Genomic DNA, 18,002 nt, shown 5'->3' on the forward strand with positions numbered 1-18,002 from the left:
CAGAGATGTTATAAATATTAAATAGGCATTTTCATATCCCTACACAATCCCTAGCACAGAGGTGCTCAAAAATAGCCCTTTCCTCCCTTGACTGCCCTGCCCCAAGATTTCGTGGCACCCAAACTTCCACATGCCTCCTTCTTCAGCTGTTATGTCCTCCTAAATAGTCTCAAAGGATTGTTTGCTGAGGGATTTGGCTCTTCAACTTCTAGACACAGGATCAAATTCCTCCCATGTAAATCTGCAGCATTAATTCTTAAGTAAGATCTCCACAAATGTGATAAACTCGTGATTAAGGACTAGCTTCAGCAACAACAGCGGTAAAGCTGATATCAGCAGGTGTTTGAAGCCCAGTGCTTGGCTGAGTGTTCTTCGTTAATCCCTGATTTCAAAGAAAGAAATTATCTTTGCCTATTTACTTTGCCTGAGTGGTTTGCTCAGGTCAGCAGAATCCTATTAATTATAGAATTGGACAAATATTAGCTCTCTCTAAAGCTTCTTGCTGTGCTGAAACTTTATGTCTTAGAGTGTTAGTTTAGATAGTTTCTGAATTGGATTGGAGGCTTTATACAGGCTTAGGCTATATAGTAGTTTTATACGCTCTCTTAAACTCAATGCATTATGGTTTATTACCTCCATAAATTTTCCTAACATCAGCTTTTCCTTAACCATTTTCTTTGGCCATTTGCATGTTACTAATGACTACTTTCTTTGTTTCTAAATAGTGAGTCCGTTTAGGGTAGGCCTCAAATTGTGAGCTTTGTCCTCTGCAATACTTAAAACAAATGCTTTACTTATAGTAGGTGCTGAATGAATAAGTGATTGGCTAAAGAAACAAATTAACAACACATGGACACAGGGAGGGGAACAACACACACTGGGGCCTGTCAGGGGAGGGTGGGGGAAGGCAGGAGAGCATTAGGGAAAAGAGCTAATGCATGCTGGGCTTAATACCTAGGTGATGGGTGATAGGTGCAGCAAACCACCATGGCACACGTTTACCTATGTAACAAACCCGCACATCCTGCACATGTACCCCAGAACTTAAAACAATAAAATAAAATATAAGCACATAAATATTCAAAAAAGGAACACTGAAAATAAATATCCATTAAATCTTAAAAAAAACAAATGAACAAGCAAATAGGTTTTTCTCAGGGTTTTGTTTCATATATTAAATATATTCAGCCATGTCACAAAAGAAATTTGTGGATTTAAGAGATCATAATCCCATCATGAAAGACCTTTCTTTAAACTCTATTTTTAAGAACTGAGTTCAATATTAAGAATAAGCTTAGCAGAGACTGAGAGGAAGCTTAAAATAATAGTGACTTGAACAAAAGTGTAATTCAGTATAATTTTTTCTCATATTGAGGAAGCTCAGAGGTCTATCTCCAGGACTGGTATGGCCCCATGATGACAGGCACTCAGGCTTCTTTCACCTTCTAGTACTGCTAGCTTCTACTTCATGGTCTAAAGTGGTTGCTCAAACTCCTGCCATCATGTCAGAATTCTCATCTGATGGAAAAAATGAAGAATACACTCTCTTCTTTAAAAATACTTCCTAGAAGTTGCTTCCACTATTTCTGCTTGCACTTCATTGGCCAGAACTCATTCACATGGGAGTCCAGGAAATGTAATTTTTATCTTGGGCGCCGTGTGCCTGCCTAGAATCAGGGGTCCTATTGCCAAAGGAAGAAGGACAGAAGCAATATTGGGGGATGAAGAAGAGTCTCAGGCAGTTTTCCATTGCTGTTTGGATAAAGTATGAACTCATTGTTATGCTCCACAAGGCTCTCATCAGAGAGCCTTGTGTGTTTACTCACTGCTTGGTCTCTGGGCTCGTCTCTCATTTCTCATTTATATTGTTTTATCTCTGTTTTCCTACTTTCATTTTCCCTAAAGGGTGGGCTCTATCCCACCCCAATGCCTTTGCACAAGCTCTTACTGCTGAGATTTAAGAATCCTAGATTAAGCTCTCTGTCCACATAATATTTTTTCATAACATCTCATACTTTCTCTTTGTAGCACCTACCGCAATTACAACTATAAATTATTTATGTAATGATTTACTTTATATCTATCTCTCTGATTAATCTATAAGTAGTATAAGTGCAGGGACTTTGTTTTGTTCATGCCTATATTTCCAGTGTCAAACATAGTATTTGGCACAAATTAGACACTTAATAACTCTTTGCTGGGTAAATGAGTGAACTTTCTAATAGAACTCTCTCATTTTACAAATGAGGTAATAGTTTAACCAGAGTATTCAAAGAATATGGATTCTAGCTTCCTGAATTAGTTACAATGAAGGTTTAAACTGGTATTAAAAGTCTTACTAAAACATTCCAGTCTAATTATTTCCTGCCTTAGTAAGGACAATGCATCAAGTAATACTTACTCTTCCTTTGATGGTCAAAGGAAGATTGACATGCCTGAGGGTCAGTATTATAACTATTGATCAGCACTGACCAAAACCACAAGTGCGGAACAAGAAAGCAATCGTGTGGAACCTGTGTGACTCTGGGATTAGCCCAGAAATTTCTCTTAAACAGATCAATTCAACAAGAAGAGCTAACTATCCTAAATATATATGCACCCAATATAGGAGCACCCAGATTCATTAAGCAAGTCCTTAGAGACCTACAAAGAGACTTAGACTCCCACACAATAATAATGGGAGACTTTAACACCCCACTGTCAACATTAGATAGATCCACGAGACAGAAAGTTAACAAGGATATCCAGGAATTGAACTCAGCTCTGCACCAAGTGGACCTAATAGACATCTACAGAACTCTCCACCCCAAATCAATAGAATATACATTCTTCTCAGCACCACATCGCACTTATTCCAAAATTGACCACATAGTTGGAAGTAAAGCGCTCCTCAGCAAATGTAAAAGAACAGAAATTATAACAAACTGTCTCTCAGACCACAGTGCAATCAAACTAGAACGCAGGATTAAGAAATTCACTCAAGGCTGGGTGTGGTGGCTCACGCCTGTAATCCCAGCACTTTGGGAGGCCGAGGCGGGCAGATCATGAGGTCAGGAGATTGAGACCATCCTGGCTAACATGGTGAAACCCCGTCTCTACTAAAAACACAAAAAATTAGCCGGGTGTGGTGGTGGGCGCCTGTAGTCCCAGCTGCTCGGGAGGCTGAGGCAAGAGAATGGTGCAAACCTGGGAGGCAGAGCTTTCAGTGAGCTGAGATCCCGCCACTGCACCCCAGCCTGGGTGACAGAGCGAGACTCCATCTCAAAAAAAAAGAAAAAAAGAACTCGCTCAAAACTGCTCAACTACATGAAAACCGAACAACCTGCTCCTGAATGACTACTGGGTACATAACGAAATGAAGGCAGAAATAAAGATGTTCTTTGAAACCAATGAGAACAAAGACACAACATACCAGAATCTCTGGGACACATTTAAAGCAGTGTGTAGAGGGAAATTTATAGCACTAAATGCCCACAAGAGAAAGCAGGAAAGATCTAAAATTGTCACCCTAACACCACCATTAAAAGAACTAGAGAAGCAAGAGCAAACACATTCAAAAGCCAGCATAAGGCAAGAAATAACTAAGATCAGAGCAGAACTGAAGGAGATAGAGTCACAAAAAACCCTTCAAAAAATCAGTGAATCGAGGAGCTGGTTTTTTGAAAAGATCAACAAAATTGATAGACCGCTAGCAAGACTAATAAAGAAGAAAAGAGAGAAGAATCAAATAGACGCAATAAAAAATGATGAAGGGGATATCACCACCGATCCCACAGAAATGCAAACTACCATCAGAAAATACTATAAACACCTCTATGCAAATAAACTAGAAAATCTAGAAGAAAAGGACAAATTCCTGGACACATACACCCTCCCAAGACTAAACCAGGAAGAAGTTGAATCCCTGAATAGACCAATAGCAGGCTCTGAAATTGAGGCAATAATTAAGAGCCTACCAAGCCAAAAAAAATCCAGGACCAGACGGATTCACAGCCAAATTCTACCAGAGGTACAAAGAGGAGCTGATACCATTCCTTCTGAAACTATTCCAATCAATAGAAAAAGAGGGAATCCTCCCTAACTCACTTTAAGAGGCCACCATCTTCCTGTTACCAAAGCCTGGCAGAGACACAACAAAAAAAGAGAATTTTAGACCAATATCCTTGATGAACATCGATGCAAAAATTCTCAATAAAATACTGGCAAACCAAATCCAGCAACACATCAAAAAGCTTATCCACCATGATCAAGTGGGCTTCATCCCTGGGATGCAAGGCTGGTTCAACATACACAAATCGATAAATGTAATCCATCATATAAACAAAACCAAAGACAAAAACGACATGATTATCTCAATAGATGTAGTAAAGGCCTTTGACAAAATTCAACAGCCTTTCATGCTAAAAACTCTCAATAAATTAGGTATTGATGGGACGTATCTCAAAACAATAAGAGCCATTTATGACAAACCCACAGCCTATATCATACTGAATGGGCAAAAACTGGAAGCATTCCCTTTGAAAATGGGCACAAGACAGGGATGCCCTCTCTCACCACTCCTATTCAACATAGTGTTGGAAGTTCTGGCCAGGGCAATCAGTCAGGAGAAAGAAATAAAGGGTATTCAATTAGGAAAAGAGGAAGTCAAATTGTCCCTGTTTGCAGATGACATGATTATATATTTAGAAAACCCCATCGTTTCAGCCCAAAATCTCCTTAAGCTCATAAGCAACTTCAGCAAAGTCTCAGGATACAAAATCAATTTGCAAAAATCACAAGCATTCCTATACACCAATAACAGACAAACAGAAAGCCAAATCATGAGTGAACTCTCATTCACAATTGCTTCAAAGAGAATACAATACCTAGGAATCCAACTTACAAGGGATGTGAAGGACCACTTCAAGGAGAACTACAAACCACTGCTCAACAAAATAAAAGAGGACACAAACAAATGGAAGAACATTCCATGCTCATGGATAGGAAGAATCAATATCGTGAAAATGGCCATACTGCCCAAGGTAATTTATAGATTCAATGCCATCCTCATCAAGCTACCAATGTCTTTCTTCACAGAATTGGAAAAAACTACTTTAAAGTTCATGTGGAACCAAAAAAGACTCCACATTGCCAAGACAATCCTAAGCCAAAAGAACAAACCTGGAGGCATCATGCTACCTGACTTCAAACTATACTACAAGGGTACAGTAACCAAAACAGCATGGTACTGGTACCAAAACAGAGATATAGACAAATGGAACAGAACAGAGCCCTCAGAAATAATACCACACATCTACAACCATCTGATCTTTGACAAACCTGACAAAAACAAGAAATAGGGGAAGGATTCCCTATTTAATAAATGGTGCTGGGAAAACTGGCTAGCTATATGTAGAAAGCTGAAACTGAATCCCTTCCTTACGCCTTATACAAAAATTAATTCAAGATGGATTAAAGACTTAAATGTCAGATCTAAAACCATAAAAACCCTGAAGAAAACCTAGGCAATACCATTCAGGACATAGGCATGGGCAAGGACTTCATGTCTAAAACACCAAAAGCAATGGCAACAAAAGCTAAAATTGGCAAATGGGATCTAATTAAACTAAAGAGCTTCTGCACAGCAAAAGAAACAACCATCAGAGTGAACAGGCAACCTACAGAATGAGAGAAAATTTTTGCAATCTACTCATCTGACAAAGGGCTAATATCCAGAATCTACAAAGAACTTAAATTTATGAGAAAAAATCAAACAACCCCATCAAAAAGTGGGCAAAGGATATGAACAGACACTTTTCAAAAGAAGACATTTATGCAGCTAACAGACACATGAAAAAATGCTCATCACTGGCCATCAGAGAAATGCAAATCAAAACCACAATGAAATACCATCTCACACCAGTTAGAATGGTGATCATTAAAAAGTCAGGAAACAACAGGTGCTGGAGAGGATGTGGAGAAATAGGAACACTTTTACACTGTCAGTGGGACTGTAAACTAGTTCAACCATTGTGGAAGACAGTGTGGCAATTCCTCAAGGATCTAGAACTAGAAATACCATTTGACCAGCCATCCTGTTACTGGGTATATACCCAAAGGATTATAAATCATGCTGCTATAAAGACACATGCACACGTATGTTTATTGCGGCACTATTCACAATAGCAAAGACTTGGAACCAACCCAAATGTCCATCAATGATAGACTGGATTAAGAAAATGTGGCACATATACACCATGGAATACTGTGCAGCCATAAAAAAAGGATGAGTTCATATCCTTTGTAGGCACATGGATGAAGCTAGAAACCATCATTCTGAGCAAACTATCGCAAGGACAGAAAACCAAACACCACATGTTCTCACTTACATGTGAGAATTGAACAATGAGAACACTTGGACACAGGGTGGGGAACACCACACATCAGGTCCTGTCGTGCAGTGGCGGGAGTGAGGCGGGTTAGCATTAGCATTAGTGAGGAGGTTAGATATACCTAATGTAAATGATGAGTTAATGGGTGCAGCACACCAACATGGCACATGTATACATATGTAACAAACCTGCATGTTGTGCCCATGTACCCTAGAACTTAAAGTATAATTAAAAAAATAAGAAAGTTCCCTTAAACAAATGTGCTCAACATTAGCTGGTTTTCTTTTCAATTGCCTCTTTCTTCTAAAAGTAGTGTGCTAAAAAATTAGAGGGATTGTGTTTCCCAGTTGACAGAGGATTAATTTTATGTAGGAATTGTCACCCTTGTGTTTTGAAAGAAAAAAATAACTTCTTAAAAAGTGTCAGTTACACATTGGGGCTGTGCAATGACAATCATGTCTGGGTTCAACAATTCATTTTTTAAAAACAGCTGGGGGAAAACAGTGTTATTTCTTGTCCTGATATTTAAATATCAGCTGCTAGAATCAACAGGAAGGAGGGAGGCCAGGAAGAAGGAGGACAATCATTGGAATACCCTGAATTCCAATGATGACCCAGAATCTTATAGCATGTCGTGCTTTGGGGATTTAAGTTGTCTGGAAAGCTGTGAGTCTCAGTTTTCCTGGGATATGGGACTTCGATGGATTTAGGAAACAGAATCTTTATATTTGTCAGACTTCTCAAACCACAATACTTTTTTGGCATTTGCCCAACATTTTAATTTAATAAGAATGTCTTGAATCTTCAAAAGTTTAGTATTTTTAATCTTTAAAAACATTATCTTTAACTAAAATATCTTTCCAAGTATTTGAAATAACATTTACATGATAATGTATTTCCTCCAGTTTGGAAGTTCCTTCCCTTTCCCCAGTGCCTCTCTGCCTTTGTCAAGGTTGGCACCTCTTGCCTTTGAAATATAGGAAAATTAACAAATCGTGGAGCTAAAAGTAGGAGATGAAAGGGTATACAGACAAAATATCTGATGGTGACAATCTTTAATTTCAACTGAAGCCAGTTCTATTCCCAAACTGTTCCCAAAATACTTTGTCTTCTGGAGAAATGTAGTCATCAAAGTCTAAACACAAACTGGGAGTAAAGGCTAAAATTTTATTCATTTAAAAATGCTACTTCACAGTGTATTTCAGCAACTAACACTTCAGATTAAATTGGTATATAGTTTAAAACATGCACCTATCTCTTCTTGTTAAAAAAATGCCTATGCACCTATTCTTAGTAGCTTTAAGGGAGGTTTGAATCAATGGGAACGACTAGGCTTTCTGGCAAGGCAGCTGTCATTCAATGAATCTTCTAGTTACTCGGTATTCAGTAGGATGTGATCAACTAGAAATGAAATCAGTCGAGTAGGGCTTTGTATCTGGAGGCAAGGGACAGCAGTGAGGAGAAGTAGTTCCCAGGGGGATGATGATATGGACATGGAGGCAGGAGAGCAGGGTCCCTGGTGAGGGCTCCACCCTCATGTCCGGACCTGCGGCCCTAAATGAGAACAGGCATTCCTGTTTTTCACCCAAATGCTGCCTTTTGGCCTGCCACACTACCCTATCCTGTGTCCATATAAACCCCAAACCCCAGGTTCCACGAGCAGAAGGGTGGCAGAGTGGAAGAGCAGCAGAGCAGTACAGCAGAGAAGGAGAGAAGAGAGGAAGCATATGAACATTGAAAGGAGTCTGGCTGTGGACAGTCAGAGAGATCAGCCGCAAAATGGCCAAACTCCAGGGGAAGATCGTCTTCCCACTCCATCCCCTCTCCAGCTACCCATCCTGCTGAGAGTCACCTCTAACACTCAATAAAAATCCTCGTATTCTCCATCCTTCAAGGCCATGTGGACTTGATTCTTCCTGGACACTGGACAAGAATTTGAGACATACTGGGTGCAGGAACCCAGAAAGGCCATCACACTGAGCTGTTTAATACTTAAGCCATCCCCAGACAGCAGGGCTAAAAGAGCATTGTAACACCCCTAGACACTGCCATGGGGCTGGAGCCCAAAAGCACTTGCCCTGGCTCCTGCACCTGCTCACCTGCCTACTCCAATCCTGTAAGGGGTTTGAGCACATGATGGCAAATGTGTCACACACCTGTCACAAGTCCCATGAAGGGGTCCAGAAAACTCTCCTGTCTCAATGACAGGATGCGGGTAGTGTCTACCCTGCTTCTGCCCAGTGGGGAAATCCATTTTCAGCTTAGATCCCAGTGAGGAAGTGACACTCCTGTCACAAAGATGGTAAACAGACTCTCCCTTTGCTCTGGTTAAGTGACAGATGCCACCCAAATGTAGGCAGAGTGCACAGAGAAGAAGAGAGAGAGCCTGGCACAGGGCAGCCATTCCTGAGAGAATAGGTAGAGAGCCAGCATTTTTGGTAGGCAGAGCTTATGGAGGTAATCAAAACCTTAACAATGCTACAATGAAGTCTCAATTCTGCTTCACACATAGAAATACAGAAGAAATCAGGGCCTGTACTGAGAGGGTGGAGAGGAACAGAGCATGGAGCATACAAAAGGAAACCAGCACATTGAAAAATAAAGAAGGGGTATCTCTTGTAGTGCCACTCAAGGTGTGGATTGGTGTGGGGCCACAGATTGCTAGTTACTAGTCTGCGATAAGAGAAATACAGAAATTTAGAGAAAGCATTTAGAAAACATTATAGGAATCTGACACTGTTGCAGAACCTAAGCATGGTCCCGAATTCTTATAATTTATCCTGTAGAGCTATCTGTTTGGGTTGAAGGTAAAAAGAAAATATAAGAGACATATATCTAATATTATTCAAGCCATACAGAAAGTCATGAGTCTGTTGAACAAGGTGCTTGGCAGAATGGGTAATTCAAATCAACTCGAACCATGTATTTCCTCTGCTCTCACACTGCAACAATCAACACAGAAGACTTTTGTGACTAAATGTGGGGATTTTGGCCCACACATCAAGCAGCAGACAACAACTGGGTGTCCTCCAATTCAATTCCCACATAATCTACCTGGAGACAGTGTCAGATCCCACTGGCTCATTCTTGCCCCTGCAAGATGGCTTCAAGTCGGGATTCCCATGACCCTCTCTCTGGGTTTGATTAATTTGCTTGAGCAGCTCACAGAACTCAGGGAAACATTTACTTACATTTACTGATTTATTATAAAGGATATTACAAAGAATACAAATGAAGAGACACGTAATGTGAGGTACAGGTAAAGGAATGCAGAGCTTTCTTACCCTCCCAGGGCGTGCCACCCTCCAGGAGGAACCTCCACATGTTCGGCTATCTGGAAGCTGCCTTCAATTCCTGTTTGCTTAGGTTTTTATGGAAGCCTCATGATGTCAACATTCCTTCTCCCAGGGTATGGGGCAGGACCCTTTCTGGAATGAGGGTCTTATGATTCACACTCAGAAAGATCAGGGAAGATTAGAGTCCTCACTAGGGGAAGGTGAAAAAAGGTCAGAAATATTCTGTTTCCTGAGGCCTAACATACCCAACATTATAACAAAAGACTATAACAAAGGTTATGGGAGTTATAAGCCAGGAACCCTGGATGAAAAAGTATATGTAAAACACCACAGTAGGTAGTTAGGAGTTAAAATAAGAGAAGGCATGACCCCAAGGGATAATAGTCAAGGTAGAAAAATAGTGGGCTCCTCCCACTGAACAGGATATAAATCACTATCTGGCCCTTTACAGAAAATGTTTGCCCTGTTCTAGGCTGTTGTTTATCCTATTATTCCCCAATTTATCTCACGTTACACACAGTCACAATGTCCTCTCACATACAGTCTCTCTCCTTTAGACTTCACAGTGACCCATAAAAGTGGGCAGTTTTCCCCATTTTATAGATGAGGAAACCAAGGCATAGAAAGGTTAAATGAATTGCCCAAGATTATGCAACTGACTAAGAGGCAGAGATGAGACTCCAGTTCACATCTTCTGACTTCAAGTCTAGTGTTTTCCCACCTAGCCTCACTCCTCAGGCTCCAACATGAAAGATATACGCCTAAAATTACCCACTCCTTACAGAAAGCCATGCAACTATTGAGGGATGTCCTTGCTTGAATGGATGGGTATTTAGAAGTTAAAGTAAGGACAGGCATGATGTCTTTCAGAGCATTGACGAAACCTGGAAAGGTCTAACGGTGATAGAGAAACTGAGGCTCAGGTGCTGGAAGACTTTTTTGACACTACAATGTCTCTGTTGCAACTACTGCATTCTGCCAATGTAGTGTCAAAAAAATCTCCTATAATATGTAACAAATGCCTTAATCAAACTTTCATTAACAAAACCAGGAAGTGGGCTGGTTTTGGCCCAAGCACCATAGTTGGTCAACCTCTGAACTAGAAGCCTAGAGACTTGAATTGTAATCCTAGCTCTGTTTTAACCTTGGTAGGTAACCTAGTCTAAGTTATTTCCAGTACCTGAGCCTCAGTTTCTCTATCACCGTTAGACCTTTCCAGGTCTCATCAGTGCTCTAAAGACAGAAGAGTGAGGCAGAAGACAAGGAACCTTGCAAAAGGATTTTAATGAACAACATTTTGATTAAAAGCAAACATTATAGCAACACATAGGATAACAAGAAGAATTAATTGAAGTGTAAGTACACGGGTATGGATAGGATAAAGCTCAAAAACCTGCAAGGAATTGTGTAGCCTCCATAGTTCCCAAATGGATCAAACAGAGTGAAGGTGACACAGGATTGACTTCAACCTCTTTTGTTATCAGGAAATATCCCTCAGCCCAAAATCAGAGAGTGTCCTGAAACTCAGGGGCCTGAGCGTCTCTGTCTCCAAACCACATGAGCAGGGCTTAAGGCCTATGTGGAAGGGAGCCTGTGGTGGAAGTTGTCAGTGTCCTGCTGGTAAGCCCTCAGTACTCACTTTGCCTGCAGGTGGATAGCTTCATGCCCCTAGCTCTCACAACTCTCCTTTTTTGGCCACAGGTACTTTTTTGCCTGCATGTGGGCAGATCAGACATGCTAGCAGTTGACCTTCTCATGAGGTTAACCCTCACCAAGTGAGAGATGGGAGCTGGTGGATAAATACTCCAGCTCTCTTGCTTTTTGGACAAGCCAACTCTGAGATGTCTTCTACACTATCTCCCAGATATTCACACAAGGATTGAGTACAGTTTCCCAAGCAGTAAACTCATAAATGCATCTTTCATTGGCCCCTGTCTCTTGCCTGTCTTACTTTTTCCCTCCTTTACCAGCACTTCCTGAGATCAACTCTCCAATAGGTTACTTGCAGATGCCTGTGTTTTGGCTTCTGCTTCTTGGAGAATTAAAAAAAAAAAAAAGACAAAGCTCTTTAGGTATGTTATCATTAAGAGATAACCAAAAGCTTTAAAAAATAGATTTCCTTCAGTTTCAGGACCATAAGAAAGTCACCTAAGTGCCAGAATAACAAGTCCATGCTTGTATGGTAGGCTTGCCAGCCTTCAAGATCCAAGAGGAATTGTCATCCATCCATCAATTATTTATTATCTATTCATCATTTATCCACTGAGCTAGCCAGCCAACCAGTTATTTTCTCTATCTACCTATTCATCAGACAAATATTGAGTAGCTGCTCTCTTTCAAATATTATGTTAATCACCGGGAACATGAAGATATTTGATCTTCACTCTTTGGAAGTTAAAAGTCAGTCCAATTGAACAAAGAATTAAAAGTTACACAACAAATGGATCAATCGAGATATAATGCACCATTTGGAGAGTGTAGAGCAAGAGTTGTGACTTTACGCTGGTTGTCTTTACCCTTATTTTCCAATAATGTATAATTTGTTCCACAAACATTACCCAGGAATTGGAGTTACCTCTTCCCTCTGACTAAGTTCTTGGCTGAGGTGTCACCTGCTCCTCATATGGTCTCTCTTGTTTCTCACCTCCTCTCATTGTTATCAGGAACTTATTCCCTGAGCTCTAAACATCACACTGTAAAAATATATGAAATAGAATATATATTGGTGTGAATGTCTTTAGAAAATATGGTCTGTCATATCCTTCTAGTGCTCCAGGGCCCAGGGGCTCTCATTCTATTCCCTACTTCAAGGGAAGCCCCATGGCCTGCTATGTTAGCCCATTTTCTATTATGATAGCTGAATACCGCAGACTGGGTAATTTACAGAGAAAAGAAAGTTTTTTTCAGCTCATAGTTCTGGAGCTGCTAAGTTCAAGAGCGTGGCACTGGCATCTGGTGAGGGTCATCCCATGGCAGAAGGCTGGAAGGTAGAAGTTAGTGAATGAGACAGAGAGAGCAAATAGGGACTTAACTTACCTTTTTATGAGGAGCTCATTCCTGTGATAAGTAGCCCACCCTCCAATAATGATATTAGTCTACCTCTTAAAGGCTCTACCTCTTAGTACTCTTATAATGGGAATTACTTTTTTTTTTTTTTTTTTTTTTTTTTGAGACAGAGTCTCACTCTGTCACCCAGGCTGGAGTGCAGTGGCGCAATCTTGGCTCACTGCAAGCTCCACCTCCTGGGTTCATGCCATTCTCCAGCCTCAGCCTCCCAAGTAGCTGGGACTACAGGCACCTGCCACCACGCCCGGCTAATTTTTTGTGTTTTTTCAGTACAGACAGGGTTTCACCGTGTTAGCCAGGATGGTCTCGATCTCCTGACCTCATTATCTGCCCACCTCAGCCTCCCAAAGTGCTGGGATTATAGGCGTGAGCCACTGCGCCCGGCTGGGAATTAAATTTTAACATGAGTTTTGGTGGGAACATTCAGATCCTAGCATTCTATCCCTGGTGCCGTAAAACTCATGTCCTTCTCACATGCAAAATACATCCACTCCATCCCAACAGCCCCCAAATTGTTAACTTGTTCCAGCATCAGCTCAAAAGTCCAAACTCCAGAGTCTCACCTAAATCAAATATAGGTGAGACTCTGACATAGTTTGGCTCTGTTTCCCCACCCAAATCTCATCTCAAATTGCAATCCCCATGTGTCAAGAGAGGAACCAGGGGGAGGTAATTGGATCATAGGGGTGATTTCCTCCATGCTGTTCTCAAGATAGTGAGTGAGTTCTTACAAGAGCTGATGGTTTTAAAGTGTAGCACTTCCTCATTCTTACACTCACTCCCGTCTTGCAGCCTTGAGAAGTAGGTGTTTGCTTCCCCTTTGCCTTCCACCATGATTGTAAGTTTCTTGAGGCTTCCCCAGCCATGCAGAACTGTGAGTCAATTAAACATCTTTCCTTTATAAATTACCCAGTCTTAGGTATTTATTTGTAGCAGTGTGAAACAGACTAATACAGACTCAAAGCATGATTTGTCCCAAGGTAAATTCCTCCAGGTATTGAGCCTGTGAAATCAAAACAATTTATCTGCTTCCAAAATACAATGGTGGGACAGACATGGGATAGACCTTCCCATTCCAAAAGGAAGAAATAGGCAAAAAGAAAAGAGTAACAGGCCCTAAGTTAGTGTAAAACCCAAAAGGGCAGACATTAATTTTTAAAGCTGGAGAATATGATCACATGGGGCAAGAAAAAAAAAAAAAGCTGGAGTCTTTGACTCCATGTCCTGCTTCCTGGGCACACTGGAGGGGTAGAAGTCTTGTGCCTGCAGCTATCCCAGGCTGGCATTGCATGCAAGTAGCTCTACAGTTCTGGGGTCTTTAGGGTTGCCTTAACCACATGCTTTCACTGAGTATTGCTCCACTAAGGGCTCTCTGTTGTCACTTTCCACTCCCACACTCGACTGTGGCAGGTGTCTGCCTAGGTTTTCACACATGGTTTGCAGCATCCTTTGCCATCCAGATAGAGGAAGCCATGCCTTCACAGCTGTTGCATTCTGCACACTTGCAGAATTAGCACCACGTGAACAGTACCAAGGCTTGCCATTTGTATCTTTCAGAGCAGTGGGTTGAGCAATATTTGAGCCCATTTGAGCCACAGCTGGGGCAGACAAGGGGTGCTACACCAGAGTGCAGGGAGCAGAGTAGCAAGGTGGCCCTGGACATTGAGCCTGCAGAGGGTACCCTGTTCCCATTCCCCAAAACCATTCTGCCTTACTAGAGCTTTGGGCCTGTGATGCAAAAAAAGGCAGCCTTGAAGATCTCTGAAATGCCTTCAGAGTCTTTCTCCCATTGTCTTGTTGAATAGCATCTGCCTTCCTTCTATCCATGCTAATCTCTTTAGCAAACAGTCATTTGGCCTTACCCATGCATACTTTTCTGTTCCTTACATAGCCACGCTGTGAATTTTCCAAGTCTTTTCACTCTGCTTCCCTTTTAGTCATAAATTCTGTCTTTAAATTATTTCTCTTTTCTAGCATCTTACTTGAAGCAGTTAAAAGTAGCCAGGCAGCAGCAGCAGCCTAAATGCTTTGCAATTTAGACATTTCTTCTGCCATATATAATAGTTCATCACTCTTAAATTCCAAACCTTCCATAAAGCAATTTTAGGCTTGGATAAAGTTCAGCCAAGTTCTTTGCTACTTTACAACAAGAATGACCTTTGCTCTAATTTTTAATATCCTGTTCTTCAGTTCCATCTGAGACTTTGTCAAAGAGACTTTTACTGTCCCTATTTCTATCAACATTTTGGTCACGACCACTTAAGTCATCTCTAAGAAGATTCAGACTTTCCCTAGTCTTCTTCTGATCCCTCTTTATAATCGCTCTTAATGCTCCATTCACAGCAATGAAGGTTTTTCTACCCTGCTTCCCCAAATTCTTATAGCCTCTGCCCATTACCTAGTTCCAAAGCTGCTTCCACATTTTTAGGTATTGTTATAGCAATGGTCCCACTTCTATATATCATGCTGATACATGATTGAAGGTTCCTGAGGCCTCCCCAGCTATGTGAAACTGTGAGTCAATTAAACCTCTTTTCTCCATAAATTACCCAGTCTCAGGTAGCATCTTTATAGCAGTGTGAAAACAGACTAACACAGCCTCCATGCCAGTCAAAGTCAAGGTGAATCTAGAATGGGGCTGAGTAAATAGCATGACCAACTGATATAGTTTGCCTGGAATGGTCCTGGATTTAGCCCTGAAAGTCATGGGAAAACACGAGGATTAGTCATCCTGTCAGTGCGACAGCGTAGCACTCTGTTCTCTAGTTTCCTTTTTAATGCTGTAGTGGTTTAAGATGGCCACAAATTCTTTGATACTCCTCCATTGACAAGTGGGGTCCAGATTCCCTCCTCTTGAGTATGGGCAGCTCTATGAGTGTATAGAATACAGGGGAAGTGATACTGTGGCAGTATCTTGGCTCAGGCTTTAAGGCACTGTCATCGTCCCCTTGCCATGTCTTGGAATACTTTCATTTGGAGCCCTCAGCCACCATGTAAGAAGCCCAATTACTCTGAGACTGCAGTGCTGAAGTAGTCACACATGGGCACTCCTGTTCACAGTCCCAGCCTTCCATCCATCACTGTGGCACGAGACATAGTGAAACTGTCTTGGATATTCCAGATCAGAATCACATGAATACCACTAGTGAGGTCACCAAGTGATCTCAGTTGAGGTCATATGAAATAAGAGAATTGCCCCACTGAGTCTTAGTCAAATTTTTGGCCACTAAGTTATCTTATAAGGTATAATAAAATGTTTTTTTTTTTAAGCCATCAGGTTTGGGAATGGTTTGTTATGCCATAGAAGATATCTGAGGCAAATGCTGAAACTGGCCTAAATAAACCATACGTATTTTTTCTACTTGCTATTATAAGCAATAGCCTGTCTTCAGATAATGTTCTGCATAAGATCTATGCCATCTTTGACTGACTTCAGCAAGCCTTTTCTGAATGGGCAAATAGTATAAGGGGAGATGAGATGCTGGCTTTGACTACCTACATCCATTCTTCCTGTGTCCTTAGCACACCACCTTGGCACACTTCCTTCCCTGTGAATTGGCTCATCTCTGTGCCATGTGCTTCATGGTCTACTTCTTGGTGACATGCACATCTTTCATTCGTCTTTGGCGGTTTTTTGGCAGTAACAAAGGGCACCCCTCTAGGCTGCAGTCTCCACCAGTGAAATCTCATACACCCTCACATTCATCTAGAGAAGAAACACTTGACTGCTCCTTTCCAATTTGGCCCCATGATTGGAAATATGATTGATGAATCTGTAGATTTCTGGAGAACGAGGGCTGTGTTTTAAATGTTCTTGGGTTCTGGTAGCTTCTCTTTGGATGAATGAATATATTCTCACTATTGTGGCAGTATCAGGCAGCTTTGCTTCTGCTACTTCCCTTGCCTGATCTTTTCACTTTTAGTGTCTTTTTGTTTCTAGGAAAGGTAGTGTTGGGGTTCAGAAAGTGACTCCCCAAAGCATCTGCATTGGCATGCTGAGTACTTTGAACTAAAGGAGATTGGAAGGCCTCAGAAGCAAAGTCTCTCTTTGACCTTCTTCTGCTCTCCTTGTCTCCTGCCCCTCTTTCTCCTCCAAAGCAAGTCATAGCGAGTCAAAACTTAGAAATGTCACTCTTTTTCTTCTCTCTTGTCCTTTGAGGACCCTCATTCCAGGGGGTCCTGCCCCATACCTGGGAGGAAGAAATGCTACACAGAGAGATCAAGAAGAACATAAACAGACAGGTCTTGCTGGGTCCCCGCTGACCTGACAGTCTATTACCATTAGATACTATCCTTTTTATCCAATCACATTTTATATGATTGTCCATTCTTCATAAAAATCTAACCATAAAAACAGACAGTTTTCCATGTGTCTTTGGGTCTTCATTTCTGAAGTCTCCTGTATCATGTACAATTTTGATAAAATAAATTTGCTACGTTTTTCTCTTATTAACCTGTTTTTTGTTACAGGAGTGTTGGCCATGATCCTTATAATGCATGAGGAAAGGTAGCACCCCTTTCGTCTTTACAGTAGGTCTCAAGAAAGAGCAGAGTCTACTGTTGTTAGCAGAGGATTTTAAAGTAAAAAGGGGGTGAAAGGATTTTGCATCATTTTGAGACTCCTCAGTTCTCACTGAATAATTAGCTTCTGATTCTCTTCCTACTTAAAACTTTTGAATGTTCATGGATTGTGGAAAAGGAGAAGGTGACACAAATGCTCATTTGTGATGCATAGAGGTGGCAGAAGGAAATGTCAGGGATCAGGCTCACACAAGCAGCTGATGGGTGTCAGCTCCGTGGGAACATTCTACCTAAAGAATCTCAGAATGTTGGAGCTGTAAGGGACTGGTGGGGAAAAGAAGTATAAGAACATGGTGATATTGATGGTTGATGGAATTAGGATAAGTACTCTACATCCCAGTCAAATGCCCTTGAACTATACCATCTTATAACAATGTGGCTTTCTCGGTCAGGATGGTGGTCCACATGCATTTGTCTTCCCATTCTCTCTCTGAATTCTATTGAAATTATGACACAGAAGTTCCAGAGGAAATAAGCCCCCAAGAGTGTGGAGCGTGGGAGTGAGTTATTAATGAATGTCTGGATGGCAGACAGTGAATGGGAGCACACTGACAGGTAAACAGATGGAGGAACCCACCACTGCCAGAATGAAGGCTGCAGCTCAGCCTGGAGCTCATCTCCCCCAGGGTCCCAGTAATATTGGAAGTGGAGAGTCACCAGGTAGAAAGAGCTAGTGTGGGAGGTGGGA

Source organism: Gorilla gorilla, chromosome 2 (assembly GCF_029281585.2).
Source record: "Gorilla gorilla gorilla isolate KB3781 chromosome 2, NHGRI_mGorGor1-v2.1_pri, whole genome shotgun sequence".
In the NCBI taxonomy this organism is placed as follows: Eukaryota; Metazoa; Chordata; class Mammalia; order Primates; family Hominidae; genus Gorilla; species Gorilla gorilla.